This window comes from Podarcis tiliguerta, assembly GCF_965153285.1.
Source record: "Podarcis tiliguerta genome assembly, chromosome: 8".
Lineage (NCBI taxonomy): Eukaryota > Metazoa > Chordata > Lepidosauria > Squamata > Lacertidae > Podarcis > Podarcis tiliguerta.
The window spans coordinates 74,043,313-74,058,670 of NC_139541.1; the positions used below are offsets into that span (position 1 = coordinate 74,043,313).

General features: G+C 42.5%; 1 protein-coding gene across 4 annotated transcripts in view; it reads left to right on the forward strand.

Moving 5' to 3' along the window:
- The window catches only part of LOC310684624 (uncharacterized protein), a 211,110-nt gene that overhangs the window by 106,576 nt on the left and 89,176 nt on the right, over positions 1-15,358 (forward strand). Inside the window, exons 1-5 of one of the 4 annotated variants that reach the window (XR_014514768.1) lie at positions 2,548-2,681; positions 3,928-4,050; positions 6,149-6,298; positions 8,331-8,445; positions 10,705-11,256. The exons of 1 other annotated variant lie outside the window; for it this stretch is intronic. The gene's annotated coding sequence lies outside the window, so the exon portion shown is untranslated. Of the gene's footprint in view, positions 1-2,547; positions 2,682-3,927; positions 4,051-6,148; positions 6,299-8,330; positions 8,478-10,704; positions 11,257-15,358 lie in introns of those variants that run through there. 2 more of the 4 variants (XR_014514769.1, XR_014514767.1) reach the window with 2 other exon arrangements.

Consider the following 15,358-nt stretch of genomic DNA (forward strand, 5'->3'; position numbering starts at 1 on the left):
TTTGTAGCTGTGAGTTGAAATGTTTTGTAATGGCAATATAAGGAACTGATTTACATTTCATAAAGGGAAATATAAAAATAAGAGAGAAGGTAAAAAAGTGGTTATAGAAATGCTAAGAATAAAGTAATTACGTACTGAAGTCAGATAAAGGGGCGGGACGAGGTCGATGCTCGGATAGAGCAATGTTTGAGCATATGGATTAATGTCTGGATATTGTGATCACAAAACACTGAAAATGTGATAAAAAATATTTTAAAAAAGAAAAGAAGTGAAGCATAATCTGCATCAGCAAAATTCTTCAACTTAATCATAGAATTGTAGAGTTGGAAGGGACCTCAAGATTGATCTAGTCCAACCACTGTAACTCCCCCCATGGGACTCGATCATGAGATTGAGAGTTTCATGCTCTACTGGCTGAGCTATAGAAAACCCACATCAGCAGTGAAAGCCACAGTTGGATTGACCTAACAGTGGACTAGTCACATTTATGGAAGAGGCTATCGGTGGCAATTAATTTGATGGATATACCATTTCCAGTTGCTGAGGGAGAACAGGGGGAGTGGGCGACTGCCCTCCTGTTATGATAGGGTGGGATTTGAAGCAGGGATAAACAACTACGTAGCTGGATTCAGTTCAAGACAATGTGGCTAACTCTAGTCATCACTAAACAAATCAGCTGGCTCTAAGTATCCTCTGCCTTTCACAACAATCTGACACAATTAGAACAAGGAGGGGCAAAGTTCAGTAAAATGATTTAATCAGCTCTCAGTAATAATCTTAGAGTCACTGCATTCTATTAAGTGTCTACCAGTGTGTCCCTGGCACCTTTCAACAGCCCTGAGGTATGTCTAGTTTGCCAGCTGAGCAGTCACCTGAGCAGTACCTTGAGGCTTTGGTTGCACTTTGATTAGTAGCCTGGAAGAAGAGAAAAAGTATATTGTTCCTTCCAACTCAGTAAGCGAAGGCAAAAACGGAAGAATTGGATCAGAATTATTTTTTCTATTTTTAATGATGAGCAAGCATAGTCCCATGGCCTCAATTGACTTTGCAGCCTTCTTGGAACAAGTTGCTCATTTGGAGCTGTTTGTGGTCCTGCAGTAACATTACCTTACACTGGTACCTCTGCTTAAGAACTTAATTCATTCTTATCCTCAGGCGCACGTTCACTAATGGGACCTCCTGCTGCTCGTGATTTCCATTTGCATCCTGGGGCAAAGTTTGCAACCAGGAGCAGCTACTTCCAGGTTAGCGGAGTTCGTAACCTGAATCATTCGTAGCCAGATGTTTTCGTATCCAGAGGTATCACTCTGCTTTCTATCTCAGCCTTACTGGCCTGCCCCTGAAGTGATTGGTTTGCTGCCACTGAGTCACCCTCCTTTTTTCTGTGTGGATCAGTTTTAGTGGTTGAAACCTCCATTGCAGCCACGTGCGCTGCAATATGAAGTCAACATTTTAACCACAGCTCATCCTATACTTCGCAGCCTTGCTGGGATAGATCTAGTATCCAGGCTTTTCTCTTCTTTAGAAGAGGAATCCTTAGATGGAGACTGTATTGAGGAGGTTTCTTGTAAGGCTTTGCCATTGCCTTTTTTGGTTCTCAGCTCCTTTATTGGGTGCAGTCAGAATTTAAATTTTATATTACCGTATTTTTCGCTCCATAGGGCGCACCTGACCATAGGGCCCACCTAGTTTTCAGAGGGGGAAATCAAGGGGGAAAATATGATTCCCCCCCCCCCAGCTCTGTGAGCAGCGGACAGGCTGCAAGCAGCCTGTGCGCTTCTCCCAGACCTTCTTCCTTCTTTTGCGGGAGGTGGGGGAATTCCCCCACCTTCCGCAAAAGCCCACAGTTTGGGGAGAAGCGGACAGAAGCACGCAGCCTGTGCGCTTTTCCCAGACCAGACCTTCTCCCTGCTTTTGAGGGAGGTGGGGGAATTCCCCCATCTCCCGCAAAAGTCCACAGGAGCCACGCACCATTTAAGGAGCGCACGGCTCCTGTCAGCTTTTCTATGAGGAGGGAGAAGGGACTGACGCAGCCAGTCAGTCCCTTGTCCCTCCTCGGGGAAAAGCCCCCAAGAGTGGCCCCGCAAAAGCCATGTGCTCTTTAAAGGGGCTGCACGGCTTGTGCTGGCTTTTCTACAAGGTGGGGGAATTCCCCCACCTCTTGCAAAACTGGCAGAAGCCGCACGCTCTTTAAAGGGTGTGTGGCTCCTGTGGGCTTTTCTACGAGGTGGGAGAAGGGACTGATGCAACCAGTCAGTCCCTTCTCCCTCCTGGGGAAAAGCCTCCAAGAGCGCACGGAGCTTGTGTCTGGCTCTTGGGGGCTTTTCCCGGCTGCCTCCCCCCTGCATTCACTCCATAGGACGCAAACACATTTCCCCTTGCTTTTTAGGAGGGAAAAGGTGTGTCCTTTAGAACGAAAAATACGGTAACTGTATAGAAGAAAAAGTTTGAAAAGTGCCTGTTGACAACTAATGAGATTGTGGTGAAATAATTCAGACAATTTCAACAGTGAGCTTTGAATTTTATCATTTTCTCTATGTCTTTATGCCAAAGTGTTGCCTGCAGCACAAACACGTAGCCTATAAATCCCTCCAAGTAAGACTCTATGTGCATCAGTTCTCTTTCTAGAATGATGAAGGCACTTCTCAGCACATGCCTCCTCTTGGCCCTGCTTTCTCCATGTAAGTAGGAACCAGTAGGATGGGGAACTTTTACAGTAATAATATTTAGAGGACAGAGGAATCCGGAGAGCTGAATTTAAGAGAGCTAGTGTGTTGTAGACATTAGAGGGTCAGACAAGGATCCAGGAGACCAGGGTTCAAATCCCCACTCAGCCACAAAGCTCACTGGGAGATCCTGGACCAGTCACTATACCTCAGGTTAACCTACCTCACAGGGTTCTTGTGAGGATAAAATGGGGAGCAGAAAACCATGTACACAGCCTTGAGCTGCTTGGAGGCAAGTGCAGAAAACAAATAAATCAAAAAAATTAGAAGCCAAGAGCAACTAAATTGGATAGAATTTTAAAATGATATTTGAAATATGCTAGTAACTGAAGGTACTATGTTTAGTAGCCACTGGTAGCCTAATTCTGCATCATTTGCCTAAACCTCTTGTGAGGCCATTCAAGTTGATAGCTTTGTCAGTCTTACGAGAGAGAGATCAAAATGTTTGTCTTTCCACTTTGTCCATGTCATGCAGAACAGTATGTGCTTCCAGGAAGTCCCCTCCCCCCCCCTTAACTGTCCTAACCCCCTCCAAAAAAAACACATTGTCAACATTTTTCATAGGTGAGTTGCCCTAGCATAGCTAGTAGAACCCGTAAAGACCAACTCTCTTAACCTGGATCTAACCCTCTTCATTTAACTCTGCTTAAAACTGGTTGAAATGCAAAATCTGCTCCCCAACAGGTCTAGTAAGTGATGGGACAGGGTTTTCCTGCAGAGGGTTCTCAGTTTCCCCAAAGCCTTTTTTCATGCCTAAATGATGGGATAAGACCAATTTAGATTGAAAAGCTGACTTGCAGGTGAGGATGATAGGAGCTGCATAATGTCAAAATTTGCCTTCCTGCTCTTCATCATCTGGCCATTGGTCCTTTAGCTAAGGTCACATCTAAGATTGTAATCAAACAGTAGAAGAAAAAAAGGTATTGAAGTGATAGATTGGATGGGAGGAAAAATGGGCCGGGGAAAAGGGAGGGTTTACCTTGAAACCACTTGAAAATAATTAAACCAGTGTTCTGACCAATGGATTTTACTCATTTTATTTTAATGAAATATCTTATTAACTTGAACCCCATTTCATTTAAAAGATTTAATTCACTCCCACCTCCTTCTCTGTGCCAAATGAAGGAAACCACAAAACCAAATAATAATAATGTTAATGACAATAACAATCCATGAACTAATCTTTTGCTCCTGTCCACAGCATTGCCTCTGAAGTGCAGAGATGCGTTTAACACGACTGGACTGACATATGAACACTATTTAAGAACATATTGTAAACTTCGTCGAGATTCCTGTTCTGCCAGTGTTCTGCGTACAAATCTAGGTAAGATTTATCTGGTTTTTTGTCTTTTGTTTTTGGAATTACTAAATTAGTTGTAAGGAAGCTGTGGCACATAAGCTGTAGATGAATGAGAACTCTTATCTGCCTCATCTGTCCTGGCCACCAGTCAGAGATGATGGGAGATGTAGTCCAGCAGCATCTGGAGGATCACAGCTTCCCAATCCTGCAGTAAGGAATCACTAACATTTGAAAATGGGGAATTTAAAATCACCTGATCACAAGCATCAGATTTCCATCTTGATGTACATATTCACCCACCCCTCCTTCCCTAGAGTGTGTGGTTGCCATTTTGTGGTTCGTCTCAGCTGCTAAAAAACCGTGGGGCTATTCTGGGTGGGATGGTGGTGCTCACTTGACCATCTGTTCCTACATCATTGCTACATACTTGGAGGGAGAGGGGAAATGGGACAGTGAGGTTGGTGCAGTTGAAGTGCACTGCCAAGTCTTCTTCCTTGGCGATCACTTGTAGCTGGGTAAGTTTGTCTTCCACAAACATGGTTTTAACAATGAGTCCGTAAGTGACTGTGGAGGCCAATTCTGGATCCACACGTCCTTCCACAATGGGGGCATTGGTTTCCAGACAGGAGTTGATCAAGGTGTGGATTTGCCAAGCGTGCCTTCCTCCTAGCATGTTTCTCCTTTGCGTCCTGAGTTCAAGTGTCTTCAAAGCCTATGACACCTTTGTTAAAGGCTGTTCTCCAACTGGAGTGCTTGCAGGCCAGTGTTTCCAAGTTCATAGAATCATAGAATCATAGAATCATAGAGTTGGAAGAGACCACAAGGGTCATCGAGTCCAACCCCCTGCCAAGCAGGAAACACCATCAGAGCACTCCTGACATATGGTTGTCAAGCCTCTGCTTAAAGACCTCCAAAGAAGGAGACTCCACCACACTCCTTGGCAGCAAATTCCACTGTCGAACAGCTCTTACTGTCAGGAAGTTGTCAGTGTTAATACTACATTTTTTAGATTTGCCTTGAGACAGTCTTTAAACCTCTGCCAAGTATCTTGGGTTGGGCAACAGGAGTTCAGGGAAGTATTTTCCCGCCCTGTAAATGGTTATGATTGACTAGCAGAGAGAATGCAGTGTATGGCACATGTATTGTCAGAAGTATTGGAGAAGCCATGATTCTTCATGCTGCAGATTGGACCTGAAATGAAGTTCTACATTCATTCCAAATTTAATGCCTTTTACTGAGCGCTGCAACCCCAGAGTCGGTCACGACTGGACCTAATGGTCAGGGGTCCCTTTATCTTTACCTTTTATGTTCGTAATAAAGCTTTGAAAGCTTTGGTTGTATTTTACAAACTACGGTTGCAATCAAAATTATTCATGCCCCATTGCAAATTGGGTTTATTATCAAATTTTACAGACTTCTAGCTGTTTGCATTGAGAAAATCAAACAAAAGCCATTGAAATAGCTCTGCAAAATTGCTGCTTCAAGTGGTTCCCTCAAATTCAGCTGAAAATGCAACTTATACTGCCAAGAACAAGAACATTATTTATTTCGGTTGAAAGACCCTCAAAATCATTTTCAAAAGCAAAATAAAAAAGAAATACAGGGAAGATTAAAAGGTGGTCACATTGTTTTATCCACAGTATGCAGGTTTCTATTTCGTATTACTTCTGAGAGGAACTTAGCCAAGGCCAGGGTAGTATCATCTGAGTTATATTGGCTTCTCTACTCTCACTATTATTCAACCCATCCTTGGCAAGCATCTTTTAAATGCCTGCAGAAAAATTTGCATTCCACCAGGCTCATACAAGCCATTCAGAATACATCTTTCCATTGGTTAATTGATATCTGTTTCTTTTCTTTTTACAAAGTTTTTATTGTATACTTTATGTATTATGAGTGGAATCATTTTGATATTTTTCTTTCAATGATATATAGGTGTGTGTACGTATATATAAATTAATAAAGCCCATCACCTTAGATTGCAGAATTTAATAATATTTTGCATGTTTGTTTGGAAAGGTTCTCATTCAGACATTACAGAAAATTGGAACCATTACAATGAATGTGTTTTAGAAGCAATAAACCTCCATATCTAAATATTTCTTTCAAATTCTTTTCACAGTGAAATTCCAAGAGCAACTTTTGAATGGATGCTCGCTATCCATAAGCTGTTTCTCAGGCGATTACAGCTTCACTGCAGGGGATGGTAAATTCTTTCAGATGAAGAAGCGCTGCTGCAGGACTAAAATGTGTAACAATGCACTTCTCAGCCGTACGTTTCTGTATCAATTTAGAATCATTAACATGCTAGGGTTTTGCACTGAATTTGGCCATGGCCTGGATCCTTAGTCAATCAGCAGTACTTAGAGAATCTGTGCCTCATTCAAATGGGGTGAGACAGCCCCAGGTGGCTACAGGTTGGGTTGAGCAGCTCAGGACTATTAGGGGCTCTCAAGGGATGGAGAGTCAGGCAGGATGGGGAGGCAGTCATGAGGAGAAACTGTGAAAAAGAGGGACCTAGCTAGAGACATGGGTGGCACTGTGGGTTAAACCACAGAGCCTAGGGTTTGCCGATCAGAAGTTTGCCGGTTCAAATCCCCGCAATGGAGTGAGCTTCCATTGCTCGATCCCTGCTCCTGCCAACCTAGCAGTTCAAAAGCACGAAGTGCAAGTAGATAAATAGGTACTGCTCCAATGAGAAGGTAAACGGCATTTCCGAGAGCTGATCTATTTCGCCAGAAGTGGCTTAGTCATGCTGCCAGATGACCCGGAGGCTGGTTGCAGACAAATGCCGGCTCCCTTGGGCAATAAAGTGAGATGAGCACCACAACCCCAGAGTCGTCCGTGACTGGATCTAATGGTCAGGGGTCCCTTTACCTTTTACTTGGCAGATATGTCTGCCAGAGAAGGGATGGGTTGCCTTTCCAAGCAGGCCTCTCCTTCTTCTTGCCCCTCAAAGCAGCACCATGCAGAATCAGATCATCCTTCTGATAGGTGGGAGGATCTGATCCTGCACAGTGCCAGTGCCCCTTATCCTAGCCATGTTTTTACTGTATGTTAAGAGATATGGTTACATATCACCCCTATATCCAAGTGATGTGAGATTCCATGGGTACTAGGCATGTGCTGTAACCCAGGCTCTGTGTTTCCTGTGGGACCATAATGCACTGTGGTTTCTTTATGATATATGGTTATGCATAAATATATACAACCTGAGGCCTACAATGAAGACATCCACCAGAATATGTCCTGTCCCTCTCATAGGCACAGCAGCATCCTTGCCTTGGCAGTTTGTCTTTCCCTGGGAATGGTCACATTCCTCATATTCTAATAAAACCTAATCCTGGTTTTATTACTACACAGGGAGCAGCTTCCATTCGTTTGTTGTGTTGCTGTGCTAATCTGCTATTTTAATGACCCACTTCCCCAAAACGGTTACTTCAGAAGTAGATTACTTCTGACATGAGTCATGTTGATTTTCTAGGGTTTAGAATTGTCTAAAGAAGTGTCAGTTATGTCAGTTTAGGAACTTTGCCTACATTAAGTAACCAAGTGGATAAGTAAAATAATAAAAATAAAAATCGGGGATAAGAATACAATCTTCAAGATGCCTTTATAAAATTCCCTATGCATAATTAGCCGTGAATGATATTTCATGCAATATAATTGGATACCTAGGTGCATGAACAGCTCATAAACAGGTTATGGTCCCTTTAAGATAACATTCAATTTGATGGTCCAAATTAGATGGTTACAACCCACCTATCTTATCCAGGTGTCCTCCTAAATGACCCTTGAACTGTTTCTGGTCAGTCTTTTAATTGACAAAATAAGTACTGACTAAGCTGGCAGTTATTATTAATTATTATTATTTATTGAATTTATATACTGCCCTGTACCTGCAGGTCTCCGGGAATTCACAGAAAGTGACGGTTAGTTCATTCCGGAAGTGCAAAAGACAGCCAGAAACTCTGTACAAAGATAAGGGACTAAGAGTATACCTTTTCATACAGGCTACACCATAATCAATGGCAGGAAAACCTTCTGAGAGATTGAGAAGAGAAGAAAGTTCACACTCCCCCAGCTCCTTTTATGTAAAGGTCATTCATCTCAGAGAACAATGGTGACTTTGTCCCATGCTCAGTCCTGAACCCAGATTGTGTCTAGATTATATTTTATCCAAGAGTACTTGCAACTGCCCCACCAAAACTGGAAGGCCCTAGGGTGGATTCCATTAATACAACACAGAGATACAAAAACAGACGAAGACATTAACATGCTCACTATACTTTTGCTTTTGGCAGTTCCTGATCGCAACATGCTGGCTGAAAATGGTTTGCATTGCCCATCCTGCTTCTCCAAAGGGGAGGAAATGTGTAAAAGTAAGAAGACCATCAACTGCCTTGAGAAGGAGACCCAGTGCATTCAATCCAAACTAACTCTTTTTACCGGTAACATTGCTACTCAGACAAGGAAAAAAGGCCTAGTAATTCTTGGTCATGCAGACTCTCTCCTTCTCTCCTTCTCTCGCTTCTCTCCCTTCCTCCTTTTCCCTTACATGTTGCACGAACAATGAGAGGGATCATATCTCTCACTGACCCGAATCTGCACCCTTCCGTATTGTTTTGCCTGCCTGGTCTGTGTCCTTTAACTCTCATAATGCCACTTGCTTGTCCGGAAGGAGGATTCAGAGTGAGATGTGTATATAAAATACCCTTTTGAACAAAAGTAAAAAAAGGGCATTGATTGCTTCACCCCAGTTGAATCCGGATCTCTCCACCACTGGGATGCAGTCCAGGACAAAATGTGTCCATCTTTAAAGCAAAAGCTTTAAAAAGACCCAACATGGAGGCCAATTGGCCAAAATATTGGGAGATTTTAGAACAAGATGGAGACAAATTGAAATTGCAGAGTTTTGATAAATTAAAAAGCAGAGTCCGCGACTGGCTTCATTACCACCAGATAATGGAGGCTTATAAATTGGACAGAAAAATTGACTTCCAGGTGGAAAAATCAAAATTGGAAACAGAACTGTTAGAACCCAAAACTAAGACCTTGTCAAGAATGTATAACTTGCTGTTGAAATGGAATACACAGGATGAGGAAGTGAAATCAGTAATGATTAAGTGGGCACAAGATGTCGGTCATAATATAATGCTAGCTGACTGGGAACGGTTATAGACCACTAGTATGAAATTTATGGCATGTAATGCCTTAAGAGAGAATATTATGAAAATGATATACAGATGGTACATGACACCAGTCAAGCTAGCAAAAATAAAAAAGTGCATTGATTGCTTCACCCCAGTTGAATCCGGATCTCTCCACCACTGGGATGCAGTCCAGGACAAAATGTGTCCATCTTGCTCAAAAGAAATATTTATTATGTAAAAGGAATGTATTACATTTCCTTAAATTCTGTGGCAATGAGCAGTATCTGGTTAACTCAGACCATTAGTGTAAAGATTTACAGTTGTGCAAGAGAATTTCCTCTCTCTTCTGCATGTGTGTGCTCTGAATCCTCCCAAAATCTGCTCCACAGAATTGGGAAAAACCTCAGAATTCATTTAGGGGATCCACAAAAGGAGGAAGAGAGAGAGGATATGTTCCTTTCTACAACCATACATTATTTTGTTGATGTCATGATTTAGATACATCCGTAAAGAGTCTTTAAGCCAAAGTGTTTATAACCCGAGGTACCACTGTAAATCAATTTTTGATGTGTCTAGATCCAGTTTTAGATGGAGACCTCCCTATCAGCAAATTTTTCAGGAATAATGCTACATTGGGAGGGAATTTGAAATGAATGGGGGAGGGGCATATGGCTGATTTGCCTCAGGAAAACAGAGGCAGATTCCAGGCCATTTGTGATGCTTCTGCCCTACATTCTTTCTTCTCTCATTTCTGCTGCCCTTTACAGCCTTGGCTTTGCTAGTTTCTCTTTTAAGGGTTGAGTAAGAATTCTGAGGTGAGTACCTGATTGGCCCTTGGAATTCGCCTTTTTCACCTGCTTTATGTTTGACATGTTTGACATGAAAATAGATATGGTAAAACAAAAGGAGGATTCTCTGGATACTTAGATCACAGTAAGGCAATGAGGGAGCCTCAGTTGGCACCCAACCATCCTGAGAGACAATGAAGTGCATCTCCAGCTTTTTTTGCTGCTGGATCGCCCTGTTGATTTATGACAGGTTCACTCAAGGTTCAGACACGAAGGAGAGAGTGTTGTTCTCAAATCTTGCTGTGTGGCCATAGCATGTGACTTTTAACATGCCCAGGAGATGGGGGGGGGATAGAATTCCTCCCATTTTATTGCAACTCACCTGCCCACAAGAATTTGATTTGGTCAATCTTATTAATTAGACCTGTTTTCAAATTCTCTGATTTCATTATATCTTATAAGTAAAACCTGTTTATTAAAAATCTTTGTGTCTTGAGAGTCCTTTGGGTATGATAGCAATTTTAAATTATATCTTATCTTTTTTACCTGAACTTATAATGTTGAAAATTTTGCATATTCATGTTCTGACAAAATTATGATATTTCTCAGATTTCTTAAATATACTCTTTTAAAAACTAAATTATCATTCACCATCACAGGCACCATCTCCTAATGGACTAATGTCAACATTTCTGAGTAAAGGACTAATGTCAACATTTCTCCCCCCCCCCCCCCAGGTCTATTTCAGATCCACAATTTCACTTTCCAAGGTTGTGGAACAACAGATTTTTGTGCCATCAGAAAAAATCAAAGCAAAATAATCGGAGATGGGAGCTTTATCCTTGCTGTTACCCAAGAAAGTTGTTACAAGGCTTCACGAATCTCACACCAGCCAGAACATGAAGAGTGAATGGGAAAGTGTAGACCTCCAAAATCTATGGCAATGAGGGGGAAATGGAGGCCTAGTGTTGAAATTCAGGACTCAGTATCTCTGTTTCTTTCTTTTTTGCTTTTGGTTGAAGTAAAGGGAAGCAAGGGGCTGAGAAAAAGAGGTCAGAATACAGGAATTGTGGATTCTAACTTCAAAGAATCCTGTTGTGTATCATTAAAAAAACAGTTAAGTTTTCATTATAACGATTACAATGCAAAATAAATGGTTATGGAGAATCAAATGCTGGTTCTCAGATCTGTTTCTTTCAGATACAAATGCATTTATCATTTATTGTTTAGCCACACCGATTATGAAAGACGCAATACATAAAACAGAATAAAAACAAAATTAACACATTGCACAACTAAAATTATTATTAGAATCAGATGATTCCTTAGATAAGAGGTTTCTTCTTTGAAAGATTTAAATTAGGGCATATTTTAAGGCAGAGGTAATTGGAGCTCAGCTCCGGCATCTCTCAGGTTAGTGCCATTGCCATTCTAAGAGAACAAGGAACAAGTTCGTGGTGAACTCTGGCACCGGCAAATCTAGAAAAATAGCGCTGATCCTTACAAACCTTTCTCCTTCTAATCGCAACTGTAAAGGCAAAACAGATCAATTTTTCAGAGGGGCAAGGCGATTTGTCCCTTAATAAATAGTTCAGCATATAACCAATCCATCTCTCAATTGGGAGATTTAAATATTTGAACAAAGCTTCTCTTAAGTCCTCATAGATGGAACAAACCAGTAAGTAGTTGGGTGAATATTCAGGCCTCTTACCTTTACATAGGCAAACGACATAGGGGATCTGGCAAGAGCAGCCTTCAACTATGACAGAGTTGTAAAAGCTTTTCCCCGTTTGGTATTTGTGATGTGCTTACATAGTGAGGGGCCTGAAGGGGTAGTTTGGCCTACGAATGTTCAGGACTGTCTCCCTGCCCCATGAGGCAAGGTGAGGCAACCATTTTAGGTTGCTGGATCCATAGGGGAAGCAGATCTGGCCTCCAAGGAATTCCTTGCTGGCACAATGGCAACAACAGCCGCACTGCGCTTCTTAAAGACCAGATTTGCCCCTCCCCCACAATCAGGTTGGCTCTTCAGTGGCCTCTTGGCCAATCGGAGGCGTTGCTGGGATATCTGAAAGTCGTACCCATATTGGATTCCTGCTGCTACCGGGCCACAGATTAAATGGGGTTGAGATTGCAGGTCCCTATGTGAAAAGTTTCCTGTGGTGATCTTTATTCCTCACCCTTCGCATTGTTCCGGATGTCGATCTGCACTTATCTCTTCTTCCCTGGAATGGGGAGGCACTATTTTGTGGTTTGCCTCATCTGACAACATGTCTTGGGACAGGCTTGCCAAGGAGCACATTTGACCATGAAATCATGCTTTAAAATATGAACACTCAGAATATCTCAAGGAAGATCTTAATCATCAATAATATGTAGTATTATCTTATTCCAAAATGGAGGCTCTCCATTGTTAAAAATCTGAATCTCCTTGCAACCTCCATCCCATTTTTAAATTTTATCAATAAATACCTTAGGGAAAGGATATGCACTCTGACCTTCACTGAACAAACACCAGTTTACATAGGAGGCAACTCCAAGGTGGCAAGGGGTCTTCACTCCCCCCCCCCCATAAAATATCTGAGGGAGCTGGTCCCTTCCAAAGTTGATGGGCATGGCGACTGGTCTATGGGGCTCTCCTTCAGACAGAGTGCCATAGACACTGCCCCCCCCCCCATTTGCTCTGATAGAGCAGCCTGGCAGGATACTTTGGTCATGCATACAACAGGCATCTGTAGTATTAGTATACCAGCTCCTGTCTATTGGTTATGCCCCGCCCCTCTAGAGTTTGATTAAAGTTGTCATATGACACTCCACCCCAAAGGTCCCATCTTACATGTCCCACCTCCAAGGGCCACTATGAAATAACTTGGGGGGAGAGCCAAGTAACCCATCTGTGATGATGGCACACCACTGCCTCCTTCAAGTAGATAGGGACCACCCCCTCTTTCAAGGAGGCATTAATCACCTCCCAGACCCAGTCAGCTGTCCCCTCCCTGCTACTTTTCCTCGGGCAAGGGGCAATGTCCTTGAATCTTACCAATTGAAACTCATCCAACACATCAGGGCTAGACAGTGCTCTGGACACCCATTGAGTTTCATCTGCTGTAACAGCTAAGTCAGGTTCCCTGTGGATGCAAGCAATTTCATCCTCAAAATGCTTTGCAAACAAGTCACAGCATTGACAAGTCACAAGCACATTCCCCAGCTCCCAATGACAGGCCCTCCCCATTTTCACCTTGTACTTTGCTTTTTCTCACCCAGCCTCTCACCCTGGGAGATGCCCACTTCTCCACCTCTCCACCTGGTTACTGGCACCAGGTTCAGATTTACCACCACCACCACTTGCAGCACATTAAGCATTTTATTTTATTTTTAAAGCCCAGTCCAATGTTTCATATCATCATGTGGTTGAGATATCTTAGCATTGCCTCATCTCTGTGTCCCCCCGCTTTTTTTTTAGTGCAAGGGGGTTTCCTAATTTATGACACATTGAAAATAAATGGAGAGGGGGAATGCCACATTTTCTTAGATGTGATTACACACATATTACTTTACTCCATCCTTTAGAAATTCTGTTAGTATAAGCAAATACAAAAGACACAACTATAGAAGGGAAATGTGTAGAAGGAGGTATATTTAATATAAAATTAATAGCAATAATGATGGCAATGTTGATGCTGCTAGGATGTATAAAAGCTAGAACATCATAAAAGTAGGAAAGGGAGGAAAAATAAATAGGGAATTATGAGAAAAAGTAAAAAGAGAAAGAAGGAAGGAAGGCAGGCAGGCAGGCAGGAAGGAAGGAAGGAGAAAGAGAAGAGAAAAATGCAGAAGGGAGGAATGTGTGTGTGTGTGTGTGTGTGTGTGTTTAAAATGGAGACAAAAGTTGTTCAGAAGTCAGATCACTGAAAATAGGTTACAAGAGGAGATGTTATCTACAACCCTTTCATTCCTGTAGCTCCATTATGACCAACCTGTAGATTGCAATTGACTATTTGATCCTGAAAAGAATTCTGCTGGATTGCTGTTGCCGAGGCCTCACACTCCTTATCGCCCAACCTCTGCCAGAGACAAGCCCAAGCAGCTGCCACCTTGTCCCAAGCTCCTCTCTTTTTTTAAAAAAATAATGTTTATTAACAGGCCAATCAAATCACATTATTTCCAAATCACATTAATTCCAAATTATACAGCCAAATTTTGTTGGGGGTACCCATACTTCAAGCTCCGAACGGGGGTCCAAGCATCACTTATATTGCTGCTTTAATTAGACAGTTCTATCCAGTTCTGTCCAGATAGTCTCTTTATTACTTTCTTCATCTTCTTGTTGTTATCATATATTCCTTTCTTTGCGATCTCTGATAATCTTCACAAGCGGGTTGGAAACAAACATCCTCTGTGTGGGTTTTACACTTCCAAAAATCATATCACATTGGGACAGACGCCATTCCACACTTCCGTAAAGAATTTATCCTTGGTCTGTCCTTTAATTTTCCCAGGCTCCCAAGCTCCTCTCATGGGAGGGGATGTTCTGATGCTGCACAAGTCCACCCTGTGCCCACCCCTGTCCCATCAGGGAAGCAGCTGGTGAGCTCCTCTCACAAGATGGTGTGTTTTTTTAACCCGCCCCTGCTCCTTACCAGAAGAAACCTCGCATGTTGGATGCAGCCCCTGCAAAGGACGTGCTTGCCCCACCCTGTGGGAGGACAAGCCCTCACCCCATCAAGGTTTGGTGCACTGGGGCCCTGCAAGCTCTGATAAGCTTCTCCCACAGCTAATCACCTGCCTCAACAGAAACCCTGCCCCCTCTGACCTTTGCACACACACAAGAAAACCCTTTTGGCTCCTTCTTCAGCTGTTGCCCTGAAGGAGACAAATCTGCTGTTAGGAGGGCAAATTTGTGAGTCTCGGTGTCAATATTCTGGCAAGGCTTACTCATTTGAGCAATCTCTGTTTCTGGGTTCTGGTATATCGCTTTAAGAGCAGTCTTGCAATCAGCATTTTCATTTTCACAAGCCAATAGTTTCATTGAAACTTCAGAGGCTTCAAGGTTTGGAATTAAAGTACTGGCTGCTCTTAGCCCATCAAGAATACCATGCAAGCCATTTTCTGTCACCAATCAGATTTCTTCTGAGCATTTCCACAAACCCACGTGGGGAGAAAGTTAAACCACTAAAACTAATTAAGCACAAATATTTCTGGGGTAAATAAGTTGAGAACTACAAAGAAGAGTATCTGGCAACCCAGAAGGTAATAAACAAGCAATACACATATGATAAGGAGGATGGCCAGGAGGACAGCCACCGTTATCACCTTAATGTGAGATCTGCTTCCTGGCCCTAAGATTAAGATCCTACATCAAATAAACTTGCCCACTGTCTTTGATGACCC